Here is a 17,489-nt window from a genome sequence, read left to right on the forward strand (position 1 = left end):
ACGTTCTTCAGGCGTTAAGCTAAATGACATTTGTTCACCCCAGGCGTGCCCGCCTAACTGTAGCTAGCAGTTCAGGTGTGGGATTGTCAGTACCGAATAGATCTATTCATAAATCTCATGCTCTCCCTCCAGTAGACTCTGGTTATACTAAAAGGATTTATCCCTGTACACCTAAGGGTACAGTATTGAAGTAAAGCCTCACAATTCTGTATAATCTTGTTTACAAGCTAGAAACAGTATAAAACAGTAATTATCCTTGAATAAATGTACTTTATACTTCTGAGAAAACATATAACATAAACTAAATCTCCCATAGTTTATATATATATATTAATCCATGAAATCTGATTTGGTAGAAACTGCCTAGAGAGATATCCCAAACTATACCCATTATAGTTTATTAGTGTTGTTATGGAAAATGTTTTGTAAAACCTTTCTGAAAGCTACGAAGTTAGATTTCCAAAATAACAGTTTCCCTTATGCTCAGCATATTACAAAAGGGATAAAATATCCGAGTAGGTTATTACACCGGAGGGCAGGATCATTTCAGCATATAACACTTCTGAATCCAGCAACTCAAGCGGCCCTCCAGACCAGATTCCCCGTACCGCGAGTGCTTAAAAAGATATTATAACGACACTTATATAACTCATAATAATAGCCCAAATAACTATCATAAGGTCCTAATAATATTATTATAATTAAATAAAAGCTATAGTAGCCCCTAAACTTCGTCCGTATCTTCTGCTTACGAGCTCCGTTTTCTACGTTATTTATATCCATGCGTTGGTATTTACGAGTACTACAAGTTTTATTTAGACTCCGTCGGCTAATTCTCCTTCTATCTCAGATTTACAAAAACTGTATCGTATTTATCGCGCACGAAGAGTAGCAACTAAGCTTCGTCCATATCTTTCGCATACGAGCTCCATTTCCGACGTTATTTATATCCAAGCGTTGGTATTTACGAGTACTACAACTTTCATTTAGACCTCGTTGGCTAATTCTCATTCTATCTCGGATTTACAAAACTGTATCGAATTCGCCGCGCTCGAAAAGTAGAGACTAAGCTTCGTCCATAAGTTTCGCATACGAGCTTCGTTTTTTACGTTATTTATATCCATGCGTAGGCAAAAATAAAATCTACAACTTTCCTTTTTACTCCGTCGGCTAATTCTCGACCGATCTTAAATTTAACAGTAGGAGATGATTACACTGTTAAATGTCCGCGTAAAATTCATAACTTTTACATACGGACTCCGTTTTCATCTGTCTTTTTGTCATTGAGTTCCGATTAATGAGATCTTCAATTCTCATTGAGGTCGCATTGGCCAAAAACCGCTCGATCTAAAATTCAAATTCCGGGTTGTGCACTGCTATGCCAAATCTTAGAAAAATTATAACTTCCTCATACGAAGTCAGATTTGGGCGTTCTTTTTATGCACGCTCTCGGTTTAACGTACACTACGACTTTTGTTTAGATCACTAAGGCCAAAAAGTCTTTTATCGTAAATTCACTATTTACGTCGCACCGTGTCGTGCCGGTTTTGCCGTAAAACTTCGACGGACCCTAACTTCTTTGTTATAACTCAGATTTTGGCGTTCTTTATATGTACGGAAACCTTGTAACATATAATATAAAATGGTTAAGATTAATCATTCTAGTTAATCTTCCATCAAAACTCATTTTTTGATGATCATTGTCTCTAAATTGACTAGTCCGGATCTACGGTCGTTACAAGTGTATTCATGTGAATGAGTGTATTTATTTATGATTAGAGGTATTCATTTTATGAAGAAATGATAATTTTTACATTATTTTTATTTTCAATTGATGAAAAATGCATTGAATTATTTGTAATTTGATGTGTTTTCATTTATGATTGGAAGTGTATTGATTTGGGATTAGATTTCTATTCATTTTTTTTAAAACAAAAACGTGAAATAGTAGAAAATAATAATTTTTTTAAGATTTTCTTTTCAGATTTAAAATAAAAGGAAATATTAATTTTTATAGGTAATTTTTTTGAAACGGTCATAAATTATTTTTGGGAAAAATCATTAAAAAAATATTTATATATATTTCATTAACTAAAAGGAAATATTAATTTTTTTAGGTAATTAAAATCATTATCCCTAGATTTTAGGAAATCATTAATTAATATTTATATAATGTTACTAATATACCTTTATAAAATGATTGATCTAGAACTGTTCTCGCGTTCTCAACCTTTTAGGTGTTCTCATTTGATCCTCTCCCTATATATATATATATATATATATATATATATATATATATATATATATATATATATATATATATATATATATATATATGCTTAGGGAATATGTGGCTGTTATGTACCTAAGCTTATATATAGAACCCTCCAAACTATGTAGATTGATCCACATATATCCAAACTAATCATGTGATCTCGTTTATTATTCTTCCTTAATCATGTGAGTTACTAAACCGATCGAATTTATTTTCTTTTTCTTCATTGTGTCTAAGAACATATAACATTAAAAGTCATAACCATTTAATCAACCCTACAAAATTTTAAATGAAAACTAATAGAATGAAAGATAAAAGAAGAACATGCAATAACTCGATCAAGCTTTTCATAAATCATTCGATATATTTTTTCAATTGAATGACAAAACGTTTGATTTATATTCGTTAAAAAGTATCGATTTTATACTTTCCCTATAAACTTCAAAGATGTTTTGCAATAAAAAGATATATAATTGATTTTTTTGATTCGATAATTTAACTCAATTTAATGGTATTCTATTAAAATAAAATTAAGAGAAAATAAAATTGTATTTGTTTTGTTTAAAACTACGTCGTTTAAAATGTTCTATACCTAAGCTTAGGTACATAACAGTCACATATTCACTTTTCCATATATATATATATATATATATATATATATATATATATATATATATATATATATATATATTAGAAAAGTTTGAGGCCTGTGCTAAGTACGACCCGTAAAGGGTAATTTGGGAATTTCTTTTACCGATAGACCCATGAAGGTTAATTTGGGAATTTCTTCTATATTATATTGAGCTAGTAACCAAAAAAGTAAAAAAGTACAATGCTATAAATGGACGAATTTTCAATGTAGAATGCATGAATAAGAAAATGAAAATGAAAATGAGATTATGTGCTATATAACAAATAAACGAAAATCCATTCCAATTAGTTGTTCCTCGAGATTAATCATGAAATACCATGTTTGATTTTTTATTCAAGGCTTTAGTCACTTGTTTTTTTGTTGTCCGTTGATCTTTGTTGCTATGTCCACTACTTCTTCATTCGATGTGGCCTAAAAAATTAAGCATATATTAGAAGGGTTTGGGACTTTAAAAGCTTCTTTTTTTTTTATCTTGCAACCGTCAAGTAATTGATGTGTTATTTAATTGAACAAAAGTAACTCATTATATATATATATATATATATATATATATATATATATATATATATATATATATATATATCAATTCCTAAAAGGGTTGGGGAACAGGAATCTATTTGATTTCTGACTTTTGCCACCAAAGTTTTCTGGTTTTAGACTTTTGCCACCTTATTTTCGTTTCTTTGGTTTGTCCGCACTACTTTAAAGGGTTCACACTTTAGTCCCTCCACTGTCTCTCACATCCAAGCAACTATTACTCCGCCTTCCTACTGCTTCCATTACTACCAAAACTCAACCCACAACTGATTGATCGTCTCCACCTTTTTTCCTTTATCCACCGCCATTTCCAATCATCACTGTTCTACTTATCCTTTTCTCAACTTTGATCAGAAGCAACCGTCCATCCACCCTCGATGTCACCTCATCTGCCTCATTGTCGGCTGCCTGGATTTACATCGGCTTCTCTGGTTTTAGCCGGACTTTTCTTCACTCGTCACCTTCATCTCTCGTCTCTCTCACCCCGCATATTCAAGCGGTGTCTTTCTGGAACGCATCCATGGATACCGTCATCGACTTCTTCGGCTTATTCGATTTCACGTCTTCTTCCTCTACTTCTAGGGTATTATTATCTATGTCTTTCGCTGTATTTTTTGTGCGATTGGTAAGGAACGAAATTGAGAGGGAAAGATAAAAGTAGAGCTTATATCTGAAGCTAGTTATCGGTCCTCTGATCTCTCCATGTGAAGAGCTTCCGTCAATTTAAGATAAAAGTAGAACTTATAATCCCCAAGTGGCAAGCTTTCAGTTCGATGCCTTGGTATAGTTTTTTTTTCCTCCACTGCTATCTTTGTCCTTGAATCTTGAATTCTTGATGACTGTTCTTGATTTCCAAATCTTTTAGCATCGAAGAGTATGGAAAGAATCATCGACGCTATTTTAGAGCATGGTAATTACTAAAGGAAGTGTCGATCAAAATCCAATTTCTGGATAAATCAAAATCGAATTGCAGAGTAAGTTTTATAGGTTTTCTTACGAGATATCATCTTATTTCCTTGATATAATCCATTCTATTCTGTTTTTTTTATCTTCCTATGAAAGTTGGAAGCAATCAAAAAACAAGTGAAACAGGTCTTGAACAAACTGCTTATGAGATATCATCTTATTGGCTTGGTATTCCAGGTACTCTTTTGTTTTAATTCGTTTATTTGGGGTTTTGGTTGGAGGTCTAGGGACCACAGGTAATTCATTAGTTTTTTTACAGCTTTTTTTACATGTATGTTCATATATGTTGTAAGTGTGTGTATGTGTGTGTGATACAGACTGCATTCTATAGAATGGCTTGCGAGTTTTCTGGGTTCATTAAGTATTTAACAAAATTCAATCAAGTTCGGTTCCAAAGGTACGAATTATACTACTTATTGACACTTGTGTAACTACTCTCTGAAGAGGCATCGACTTGAACTTCATGACTATCGATTCGTTTTCTGTTTTGGATGGGTTTTAAGGAGGGTAAAACAGGTCTTGAACAAACTGTAATTCTGATGTAAGAAAAGCTGAAAAATAAACCTAATGTAATTATGGAAACTACATTGGTATTATCATAATTCATAAAGCAACTTCTACTTACTGATTTAAGTTTTTTTTTTCTTATTCAATCTAACTGATGAAAAAAATTCCAAAAAGAGATAAGAGAATCTAAATTTGCAGTACTAATGAACGAACAACTTGCGGTAAGTTCTATTCCAAAAAGATTTCATTTTCTCTCCTTATGTGTAACTAATGAATTCTCTTCCAAAATTTTCATACAGTAATGTGATTGAGATTTTTTTTCTTTTTCTTCAGCCTATTTTAAGGAAATTAATTTCACATCCAGTGACATATCTTCATTGTGGTTTCTTTGTAAGCAGGTAATAACTACCTTTGTGTACGCATGGCATTTGAAATATTTATATCTTTTTTGTTTCACAAATTTTGTATTCTATTTATGTTTATACTGAAGGAAGCATATTTGTTTAACATAATTGAACAATCTTTTGGTCTTTTCACTAATTATGAGATACATCATGCCTCTTCAAACTCACACCTAATTTTATCTATAAAAAGGTTGCCCACATGCGTAGCCCATATATAAGGGTTAAAAGCAAGAAATAGGAGTGTTTTTCGATTTATTGTTCATAATATAGTCCTGCTTTCCTTTATTCTAATTCCAACATTCTACAACCGTGGTTTAAGCATGTATTCAGGTACTACACATATTTGCGATGCAAAAATAACAATCACTTGGAAATTAAAATGGAAGAAGCTATTCAAGATTCGGGTAAATGTGTTTATAAATATGTGAAATAAAATCAACCTATTATATGTAAATTATTTACTGAAAGTGTAATTTTTATAGAGAGGAAAGATATTAAACCAGCGTTTTATTGGCACTTACAGGCATGTTTTGGAACTTGAAGAAGCTATTAAAATCAAAGATTGAGAGGCAGTCTTATATTCCTGAAATTGAGTTATTTGGTTAGCTACTTGTACATGGGCATTATGGTCATTTGTTGTCGAAACCCATTCAAACATGCGCCTTTCAACATTTTTTTCAACCACTGGTAATACTTCAACTATATTCACGGTCTTCTTTAGCCCGTGTACCACCCGATAATGCAAAGGTGTGGACAAAAGAAAACCATTGTCTACTTCGCAAACCACCATTTTTAAACTGAAGTCGTTTCTATGCTTTCCTCCAACGAAAGTTTGTCCAGGTCTTATAATGTGGAATGGCTTCCATATGTGTACATAAATAAATACTATATTACAAACTAACATGTTGGATTAGTGTCTAAGTCCATAACTATATTTGGTATGTACTTGACCCGGTTGTAGCATGATCCTTTTGGGTTGCCTTCACACTGGTGACTAGACAGGATGACTATTGAGGAGAGAGGTTGATTTATTGTTAAGAATAATAAATTGGGGTATAAATATGATTTGTTAATATATTATATGAATAATATATTAATTTAGAATCATATTATTAATTAGTATTTAATCATAAATTAATTAGGAATGAATTTTGGGATTAAAGGAATTAATTAAAAGTGCAGGGGCTGTTTTGTAATTATTTGATAGTTGAGACTTTGGGCTATTGGACCACCTTTATTAAGGCTTGGCCAAAAATCCTAGAAGGATCTAGGAGTTTTCTTCCAAGGGCTTAAGGAAAGGAGTCCATGGACTTGCTTAGGCCCTAAGCTAAGGGATTAGGGTTTCCACCTTGAAACCCTAACTAGCCTCAAGTATAAATAGCACCATAAGGCACTAGAATTCGACACCCCTAGAGAAACCTTACTAGAGCCGAATTTTGGAGCTTGTTACCCTCTTTCCTCTCTCTCATATTCATCCTTTCACAAAAGTGTGTTTGTGAGCCATTAGAGGTACTACACTTGTGGTACTTGCTTTCAAAAGCTAAGGAGATTCAAGAAACAAGTTGTTATTACTATATAACAACAAAATGTATGTGTTCTAATCTTCTATGTGAATTTCGAATATAATAGAAACATGCTAGGTTTCTTTTGTGTTCATAAAGTTGTATGTCTAATAGTAAAACATAGATCCAATTAGGGTTGCATGCACACATAGGATTGTTTGTATAAAACCCATCGGTGGTATCAGAGCCAGGTTTTGTTTTCAATTAGTTTTATACAAAAGTATGAATTTGACATATTAGGGTTTATAGTCAATAAACCCTTAAGGCATGATTGTCGAAATTAGGGTTCATAAACCCTAGATTTCGAAAATTTGATAGGGTTTCCCAAACCCTTTCCTTAGCCTCCAAGATTTCGAGTTTTAGGGTTGGATTTCGAAATTTGACTCCTCCCCAAGATAAAATTCCTAGGGATTTGGATATTTCTATATCTTGTAATTATCCCTTTAATTGTTTAAATGGTAATTAAAGATTCTTTTGAATTTTAGGGGATAAAGGGATTAGGTTAAATTAATTGTTTAATTTAATAAGATAATCCTTCAAGATTTAATAATTTAAATTAATTGTATAATTTTGGGATAATTATTAAATCAAAGTTTTAATATTTAAGATTTTAAAATTAAAACATTATAATTTTCAAAAATTTTAAACATGATTAAAACCCTAGTATTTTGAAATGTTTAAAATACACCCTTATACTATTATAATATTATAAGATTAATAATTATATATATGTATAAGATTAAGCTAGTCTTACCGTTAGTAGGCCTCATTCACGAAGCCGGTCTATAAGGGGGGTATAAGGTTATGACCTATAAAATGGCCGTTTAATGGGTGTCCACTCTCACCCACTGCTTACTTGATTGGTGGAGCGTCGTTAACCGAACGGGTAGGATAGGGCAACTAATTTCTCATTAAAAGTATAATGGTTAATAAAGTAACTAAATGTTTTATAAAATTCTCAAATCTTAGTTACTTTAGGAAAAAGTGAATTGATGCAATTCCATGAAATTACACTTTGTACCCTTGCTAAGACATTAGTGGAGCGTGTGTGGTTAACCGACACACTAAATGGGCTCTAAGCAAAGGTGGCAAAGGGTGACTCGATGTTTGTCATATATCGATGGAGCGTGTGTGGTTAACCGGCACGTCGATTAGGTGATTGTAACATTGGGGGCACCATGTATGTTTGCATGGTTATTCACACCCTGTTTTGTGATCCTCGACATCCCAGTCACAAAACGAGGGGCATATCGAGATTTAAACATGTCATTGAAAAGTTCAATGAATCTCAAAGGATCTAGGAGTTTTCAATACATTTAAAACTTAATCTCTTTTTCGTTTTTCATGGTGGAAAATTAGTGAATCGTCATTCACTTACCTTCAAATGTTCTGCAATTTGGGTTACGACATCCCTCTCCCAAGTTGTAGAATATTGTGTTGGGTCCTAGCCTTAATATCTCATTTGGGTGTTTTATTAAGGACTCAATCAATCAACTAACTTGAATTTTCTCCTGTTTTGTAGATGTCAAAGTATGACAGCTATGGTCTTCCCAAATCCCTTGGAACAAGCTTTCCACATGAAGATGATATTCCACGATTCGATCGAGGAACAAGAGATCATGCTTCACTTCCTCCACCTCCTCCTATTGTTCTCCCTAACCCACAAGTTCAAAGGCATGGAAATTTCAAGCTCACTCAAGCCCTTTTGGCAAGTAAACATGAAGAAGGAAAGTCAGTGTGTGCAAACGTCTTAGAGATGAAGTCGCACATTAATAGGTTAAGAATGTTGGGAGTCGTTGTCTGTGAGAAGCTAGCTGTTGACTGGGTTCTTCAATCTCTTCCTGACTCATATAGTGAGTTCGTAAGAGAGTACTGTATGATAGACCACGACGTGACCTTCATCGACCTCACCTATTTGCTTGTTGCTGCTGAATCAACAATGATTTGGCGCACTGGAGAAGCAAAGTTGATTGGTGGATCTGCCTTCCAAACCTCCATGGACATAGGCAATGGCAACGAAAGGCATGCCATGGTCAAAAGGTTTGACCATAAGAGAAAGGCAAAGTCTGAGGTAGTTCCGTGTGCTATTCCAAAAGAGTCAGTTTGCTTTTATTGCCAAGAGAAGGGGCATTGGAGACGAAGTTGCCCTGTCTACCTGGAGAGATCTAAGAGATGGGAGAGTCAAGACGTATGACTCTACTTCAGGTAAAATCCATTACTAACTCTGTAAGTTCCTTTTTTTTATTCTTAATACATTATGTGATAAGATTACATTTTTTGATGTTTTGTAGAATCAAAGAAAAGAGAGGAAGTTTAAAGGAAGAAGTGAGCTGAGTCTGATCGCGAAGAAATGGATTTCGATCACGTGGATTCGAAGATCGGATTTTTGAGCTGCTACTTTTAGAGTTATGATAGATTGCTTAGGAATATGTAATAGTGTAGTTTTTCATTTGAATTGCATTGTAAGGACAAGTTTTTCCGCACCTTTTATAAATAAAATAAATTTTGGTTTTGTCTTATTTATATATTTCCTTACAATGGCATGTATGAAAAATTGACGTTTGTATATTTCTAGTTTTAGCAATGTTGAAATGGATATGATTCTTAGTTATATTATTTGTGGGAATGTCGAGAATTTACCAAATAAGGAAAGATTCTTGTCACCCGAGTTTCAATTGGACAGAAACTTGGAATCATACAAATTGTATTGTATGATGAATGAGAACCTTCATATTTGGAAAATTAAGACTAATTCCTTGACAAAGAGTCAAGTGAAGGACTAGGAGAACTGGTACACAATGTTGTGTACTAGTCAAGTCCACCACAAAGAATAATAAGATTATTCGTCATGATTTACTGAAAGTCTAGTAAATGTGGTTATGCTTACAAGATTAAGTGTAATTCTGAATCATTGAAAAGTTTCAATGTATGGCAGAACGAATAAGAAGAATCAATTAGGCAGAAAGATAAAAGTTTCTCCAATCTAAGAAGAAGGGAGAGTACTTTTGTATCGTGTTTTATGATCGTCTTGTTGATTATGAAACCATGTCACAATTGATCCTCTAAGGACATCTTAGTGCACTAGTATGGCTAAGAAGAGGAATCAGAAATTGTTGAAATGGTTAAATCAAAAGGAAGAGTCATACTTCGTTCCAAAATCAAGTCTTAGAGTCATACTCCAAGATTGTGAATTGAGTGACACATCTTAAGAAGTTCTAACACACTCTTCAAATGTGAAGTAGAAAAATGTTTTTCTTACTCTTGCACGTTTGAAATTGGTAAATTGTGATGTCTTGGATAAGACAAAGACCAACTAATACCAATTGTGTGTAGTGTTTGTCTTGATAAGAATCCACACTAACTATTGAATATTTGTTTGTCAAGAAATGTTTCTTGACAGGAGAATCTTATATGTCAAGAGGTCAGTGGGAGTCTAAATGATCTTGAAAAGTTTCAAGAACTAATCAAGAGTAAACTTATTATTTAACACTAGCGCACGACTTGAGTTTTCTAACCTTTCGTGTTGACATATCCTTGTTTATGTGTCAGTCCAGTTTAGTAAACTATGCATATGAGTTCTACGAGTTCTTAATAGACTGCATAAGGGCAAGCACCTTGTTCAATGAAAGAACATTGACAAGTATAGGTGAACCGCTAAATAACTTGGACGCAATGGTGGGACCCTTGATGACAAGAAATCAAGTATGAACAAGTTCTGTCCATATGAGTTTGGATTTGTCACGAACATTATCTTACGATGACGGTTATGACAAATTCACATGGATAGGAACACATACACCATAAAATCTAAGTGTCATAAGGTTTCTCTCCTTCATGAAAATGATTGTGAAGAAACGCTTTCACTATGAGAGATTTTAAGGAGTTAGCGATTATGTAAATTGCATTCTCAAATTCGATTATGATTACGACATCCCTCTTCATAGTTTGAATTGTGAGATTTGGCGATTAGTCTGAACGTTTGGAACTTAGTAATATAAGTTCTGAATTAGTTTAGACACACATGTAAGCTATCTAAGGAAAGGTGTATGAGTTTGAGAAGCTTAGATAAAGGCTTATCGAAGCATATCGTATTAGAAAAGATGAACTTTGGAAGTCAATAAGTATTGTTTTCTAGAAGTTTAACTGATTTCTGAATACGTGTCAAAGCTAGTGGGAGCATAAATGTTATGCTGGAATGGATATAATCATCATGTTAGTGGGAGCATGATTATTATTTTAAGTGTTGCAAGTTGGCAATATTAATTATAGAAAAACAAAAGTTTCACTTCGCAAAGTTGCAGGGGTTGAAAAAATTGTTTTTGCTATAATTAAGGGAGAGAATGTTATACTTCGTTTCCAATCTAAAAGCTTAGATCGAGAAATTTTGATTGAATTTAGTCAAGGATGTATTTATTCTCAAAGTTCGATTATGATTACGGCATCCCTCTTCATAGTTCGAATTTTGAGAACACGATAAATAGAAATAATATGACAATATTATAGCAAGAAACTGGTAAAGTATCACGTTTTTCATTATGAATCGTATCCCATACTCTTCGGGTATAGGATCGATTGCATATGCTGTAATATTCGACCGTTCTAAAATTTTCCAAATGCCTAGGGTATTTAGAGGGAAAAAGGGAATAGAACCGGATTTGACTAAAATAATTAAACAACTGTCAAGGACAATCTAAAGTTCGCCAAGGATTGGTCGCTTGCGGACAATTGGAAGTATAGTCATGGATGGACCATATTGGCATTATTATGAATAGATAAGATTCTATTTAGAATGAGTTTTCATATGGCAAATATGGAAATGTTTCCTTATTGGGAGTTGGATGTTAAGGATCTATGTCTAGATTAGAAACTTCTATGCAAGAAGGATGTTCAAAGGAATGTACTTTGAATATGAGACTTCATGACTATGGAATTGTCTTGTAACAATCTCCAATAGAGCACTTTGTAATTTCATTGGCGATGTCTTGGTGACTTTGGCGCTGTGATATTACAAAAGGACCGTTACATAAAATGTTAGAATCTAACATATTCTTGTAGCGGCGAGAATTTTGTATTCTTACACTAATTGATTAGGATTAGGAATTGTGAAATGAGCATCATTGGAAATGTGTTCATTTGATCTATTTCACAAAGTAAAGACCATAGGTAAACATAGTGTGCATGTTTGGTGCATGAGACAACTGTTGTTATAATTCAAGTAAGAAGTTGATTACCCGAAACAACAAATAATGAGTAATCAATATGGTGATTAAATAAAAGGTGTTTTATTTATACTCAAAAGTTTGGGGCCATATAAGATTAGTATTATTCTTGTGTTTCACTTTGCATGTTTTGACTTCCCGAATAATAAGATTATTTAAACCCTCCACAGTCGCTCATACTTTGGAAGTAGGTATGAAAGAAGACTGTCGTGAATCCGTCTGTAGATTGACTAAAGCGTTTAGACATAGCACAAGTTTGCTGCAGAGTTCATGAGTGCTGCTATAAGATTAGAGTATTGAATTAAACCCACATTCACTTGGATCACTTCATGGATTTTATCATGAGTGATTGGTGAGACGATAATATCTTATATTCTTGAAACCGAGATGTGTGAGTTGTATTCTGCAAGTCGGTTGCACATTGATAATATGTAAACGCACCAGTAACTTGGTGTTATAAAACATATTGTTGTGTGTGATTTGATGAGTAGGTACAAGCGAGCATTCGAGTCGAAGTTTATCCTTTCCTTTTACCCAAAGTGGGATAAAAGCGATATCTTTGGTCCCCTCGATGATTTAGTGATGACACCCTAAGCGCTTGGCCAAGCCAGGACTAAGTTGATGTGTTCAACTGTAGTCTGTTGTCAGTCGTCATAAATCGGAAAACGGGAAACAACGCGTGAACAGATAGTATGATTTAAATCCATGTCTCAGTTCATACGATATCTAGAATGGAGGAATATATGATCCCTTATCTAAAGGACAGGTTACTGATAAGATCAGAGTTCGACAGCGGCTGTTGAGAGCTACGATTGCTAACCGGATCCTGAATTCATACTTAAATTTATAGTTATTAGACTTATCCAAGTGGGAGACTATTGGATTCATGTTTAAGTCCATAACTATATTTGGTATGTACTTGACCCGGTTGTAGCATGGTCCTTTTGGGTTGCCTTCACACTGGTGACTAGACAGGATGACTATTGAGGAGAGAGGCTGATTTATTGTTAAGAATAATAAATTGGGGTATAAATATGATTTGTTAATATATTATATGAATAATATATTAATTTAGAATCATATTATTAATTAGTATTTAATCAGAAATTAATTAGGGATTAATTTTGGGATTAAAGGAATTAATTAAAAGTGCAAGGGCTGTTTTGTAATTATTTGATAGTTGAGACTTCGGGTTATTAGATCACCTTTATTAAGGCTTGGCCGAAAATCCTAGAAGGAACTAGGAGTTTTCGTCCAAGGGCTTAAGGAAAGGAGTCCATGGACTTGCTTAGGCCCTAAGCTAAGGGATTAGGGTTTCCACCTTGAAACCCTATCTAGCCTCAAGTATAAATAGCACCCTAAGGCACTAGAACTCGGCACCCCTAGCGAAACCCTACTAGAGACGAATTTTGGAGCTTTTTACCCTCTTTCCTCTCTCTCATATTCATCCTTTCACTCAAGTGTGTTTGTGAGCCATTAGAGGTACTACACTTGTGGTACTTGCTTTCAAAAGCTAAGGAGATTCAAGAAACAAGTTGTTATTACTACATAACAACAAAAGGTATGTGTTCTAATCTTCTATGTGAGTTTCGAAAATAATAGAAACATGCTAGGTTTCTTTTGTGTTCATAAAGTTGTATGTCTAATAGTAAAACATAGATCCAATTAGGATTGCATGCACACATATGATTGTTTGTATAAAACCCATCATAACATACCTCACATAAATAGTTAACCCACGACTCTCCAATCCACATAAAATCGAACTATCCAGTGACAATTTCCACAAAAATATTTATGATCATTTAAATGCAAGACAGTGCCAAAGGCGCACACTTGATTCCTGCTAGTTACAATTAATGGATGTTGTGTATTATTGAGAAGTTCAATACTTTATAAATCATCATCCCGCTAATGATTTTTTTTGTGAATCAATTCATGTATCATTCTTGAATGAGAAACAATTCCTGCCTTGCATCTCATTTTATGTCTTGTTATTAACAATTATATACGATAAGACATAACTACATATTCTAATTAAAGGTTTACTTTGAACTATCGAAATATATTTATATATTGCTACGCTTACATCGAAAATATTTGGTTGGTTTATCGAACATATTTATATAATTGTATTCTTTAAAGGTTTACTTTGAACTATCGAAACCGCCTACATTTCGTTTACTTCATTTACGTTGTTAAAAAAACAATTATATATTTGTATTAATCTATTTTATACATATACAAACCTCTTCAAATTGAACTAATAAGTAAACACGCTTTTGTCGGGCTGAGATAGTAAAAAGTTTTGGTTTAATTCTCTTCTCAAGCAGAAACAACCCAAAATATGAAAATCCTCAAGAACATATATCAAGTTATGTAAGCAAAACACATACATGTGTACGTTATTTCACGAAAGTTCATGTTAACTCTATAGAATATTAATCTTTTAGTTTTGGAAATCGTAATATTCAACATAATTAGCAAGTCTTCTCTCAAAACAAACATTCTTTACTGATTTCGACACCAAAACAAATGTTTTTTCAATTAACATGTAAAGGAATCATAAAATAAGTAATTTTATTAGTTTACACTCTAAAACACAAACCAAAACAAGTTAACCATCATTAATAACACAACAACCACAATAAACAAAATAATCCAAGCGTACCTTTGAGAGAGGCAAGAAAATAGAATTGGAAAGACCAAAAGTAGATGATATGATGTGATGACCTAGCGCATGAAGTTGAACCTGACCAATTTGGTTGGTGTTCGATCAATTCACACTTTCTTAATGAGACACAAAAACAAAACTTCTTCAAATTTAGGCTATTCATATTACAAAGTAACTGAATAAGGGTAAGCCTTTTAATCACTGCTTCTGAGCAACACATGAAATGTTGAATCATTGATTTCAAAGAGTTGTACATTTATAAATTAGTTTATAACACCACACTTGCAACACCTTGGTAGTCAACTTCTCTAAAGAGAAGCTCTTTTTCCTAAAGTTCAAGGTTCTTGTAAAAAACATTTCCCCAGAGGTTTCAGTAACTTTATTTGCAACAAAATATATGCAACATAACTATAATAAAAAACATTATCAATTATTATATGCAACATAACGATAATCAAAAACATTATCAATTATCAAACATTACGTTAGCCTATACCCAAATTACAAAATAAAAGACATAAAAAAGGTTACTAGGAAGGGCAATCTCATTATTGGATATTACAGAGTTCCTAATATCCATCAAACAAATAAAAAGGCGATGGTTATGTTTACATCATTTATAAAAAAAATCAAGCCCACTAACCTGGGGATGCATTCCTTAAAAAGAGATCATGGTGATGCACGTGGGAGAATTCAGCTTGATTTATGTATAAAATGATGAATGGAATCAAAATTAGAGCCTCAATGCAACCACAATTAAGGTAATTTTAACTTCCAATCAGAACACACCAGTAAAAGTTATGGAATTGCTCACAAAAGAGTCGGCTTCACAATTTGGGTATGATTTTTCTGCAGCAGACTCATTGTGCGCTCCACTAACACCCTTCATAATGGAATTGCTAAAGCACCCTACATCTTGAAGCTAAAGCAACCACCAAGTATACAATCTCATGTAGTCAAAAGCCCTACAACTTAATAATCGCACTATGAGCTTTACAATAAGAAATTTAATACTAATTTCCTCAAAATCCATAAATACCTAATTCAAAGTGAAATCTATACAATTAGAAATTAGTCTTAAATATGGAGCAATATTAAAGTATTCTAGCGTTGATAGATAAAAAACTAACCTTAACACCCTAATGCAGGGAAAGAAGAGGGGAATGAATTATTGATAACAAAAACCTATTTTGTGCAAGGCAGAGAGATCCAACAACTTTTAACTTTAAACCTATTTCAACTGCTATTGACTTTTGGGTGCAAGAATTCTATTTCCAACCAGGGAAATCTTTTGGCGACGTCGCATCAATGCCTTTTCTTATCTTTTGAAAAAGTAAACCTGATCAAAACTAAGTGATAAATTGATGCGGAAACTAAGATGTAACACAAAATATATTAAAAATTAATTATACATAGAGAAACTATTCATTTTTAGAATCGAATGATGTCAACATTTTGATTATAAATATAAAAAAAAGAACGCAAAATTAGGGTTCACAAACCAGAGGGGAGACAAGAATAAGAAGGGAAGCGGTGGTGGAAACAGGGCGGACACGAATGTCCCTTCTCTAAATATCATGTGGTAGAGTGCATTGTCAAAGGTTGTAAAGACGTGTGAGTACACCTTTAATCCGACCATCTGTTGAAACATCCCAAAAATCATGACCAAAAATTTCATTTTTAATTATTAAATAAACCATAATTATTAAAATCATCTCATCAAAATATAAATCATAGTATCTCAAAGCATCATATAAAAAACACATGTCAATATATCAGAGGAAAACATCCCAGGTTAAACATCATGTGTGTGCAATGCAGTCATCCCGAGCTCTTCCCTTTACTACCGGAAGTACCTGAAACCAAAAACTGAAACTGTAAGCACGAAGCTTAGTGAGTCTCCCCAAACTACCACATACCATACACATAAGCACATAATAACATATAAACGTATCGTGGGCCCATCCCCTTCATCGGGCCCCACCCGACAACGGACATAGTTTGGCATCGGGCCCCGCCCGACATCGAGCAAAGATCGGTATCAATATAAACATATCAACAAATACACATAAATAATTACATAACATAAACATATAAACATTCCTCAGGCCCCGCCCGACATCAGACCGAAAACTGGAAGCATACTAACATTCCTCGGGCATTGCTCGACATCGAACCGAAATCCGGAAACATACAAATACAGACACATGCAAGAATCACGAAGACATCAAGCATACAAACATTTCTCGGGCATCGCCCGTCATCGGGCGGAAATCCAGAAAGCATATAAACATTTATCGGGAACCGCCCGACATTGAACCTTAGTCTGGAACATACTGTCATACATAAACGGGCCGACATTAGTGCCTTCGACCCGTTCCTACAGGAGGAAAACTCACCTCCAATGTCGAATGATAGCCGAAACGTCTCTGTCCCGGAATCAACTCTACACACTCCCTGAACCAAAACAATCCCTTAGATATCATTTCATGCTCATAACCCCTTTAGGGTCAACTATGGTCAAAGTCATCCCTAGGTCAAAGTCAAAGTCAACGCTCCGAGTTGACCCAACGCGTTGAGTTTACCCTTCAACTCGCCGAGTTCCCATAATTCACAGAATCGTGAAATCGCGATCCAACTTGTCGAGTTCTTCCATGAACTCGTCGAGTTCTTCCTTCTCAACATAATCGGGA

Source organism: Lactuca virosa, chromosome 5, assembly GCF_052849685.1.
Source record: "Lactuca virosa cultivar CGN04683 chromosome 5, Lactuca_virosa_CGN04683_v6, whole genome shotgun sequence".
Taxonomy (NCBI): domain Eukaryota; kingdom Viridiplantae; phylum Streptophyta; class Magnoliopsida; order Asterales; family Asteraceae; genus Lactuca; species Lactuca virosa.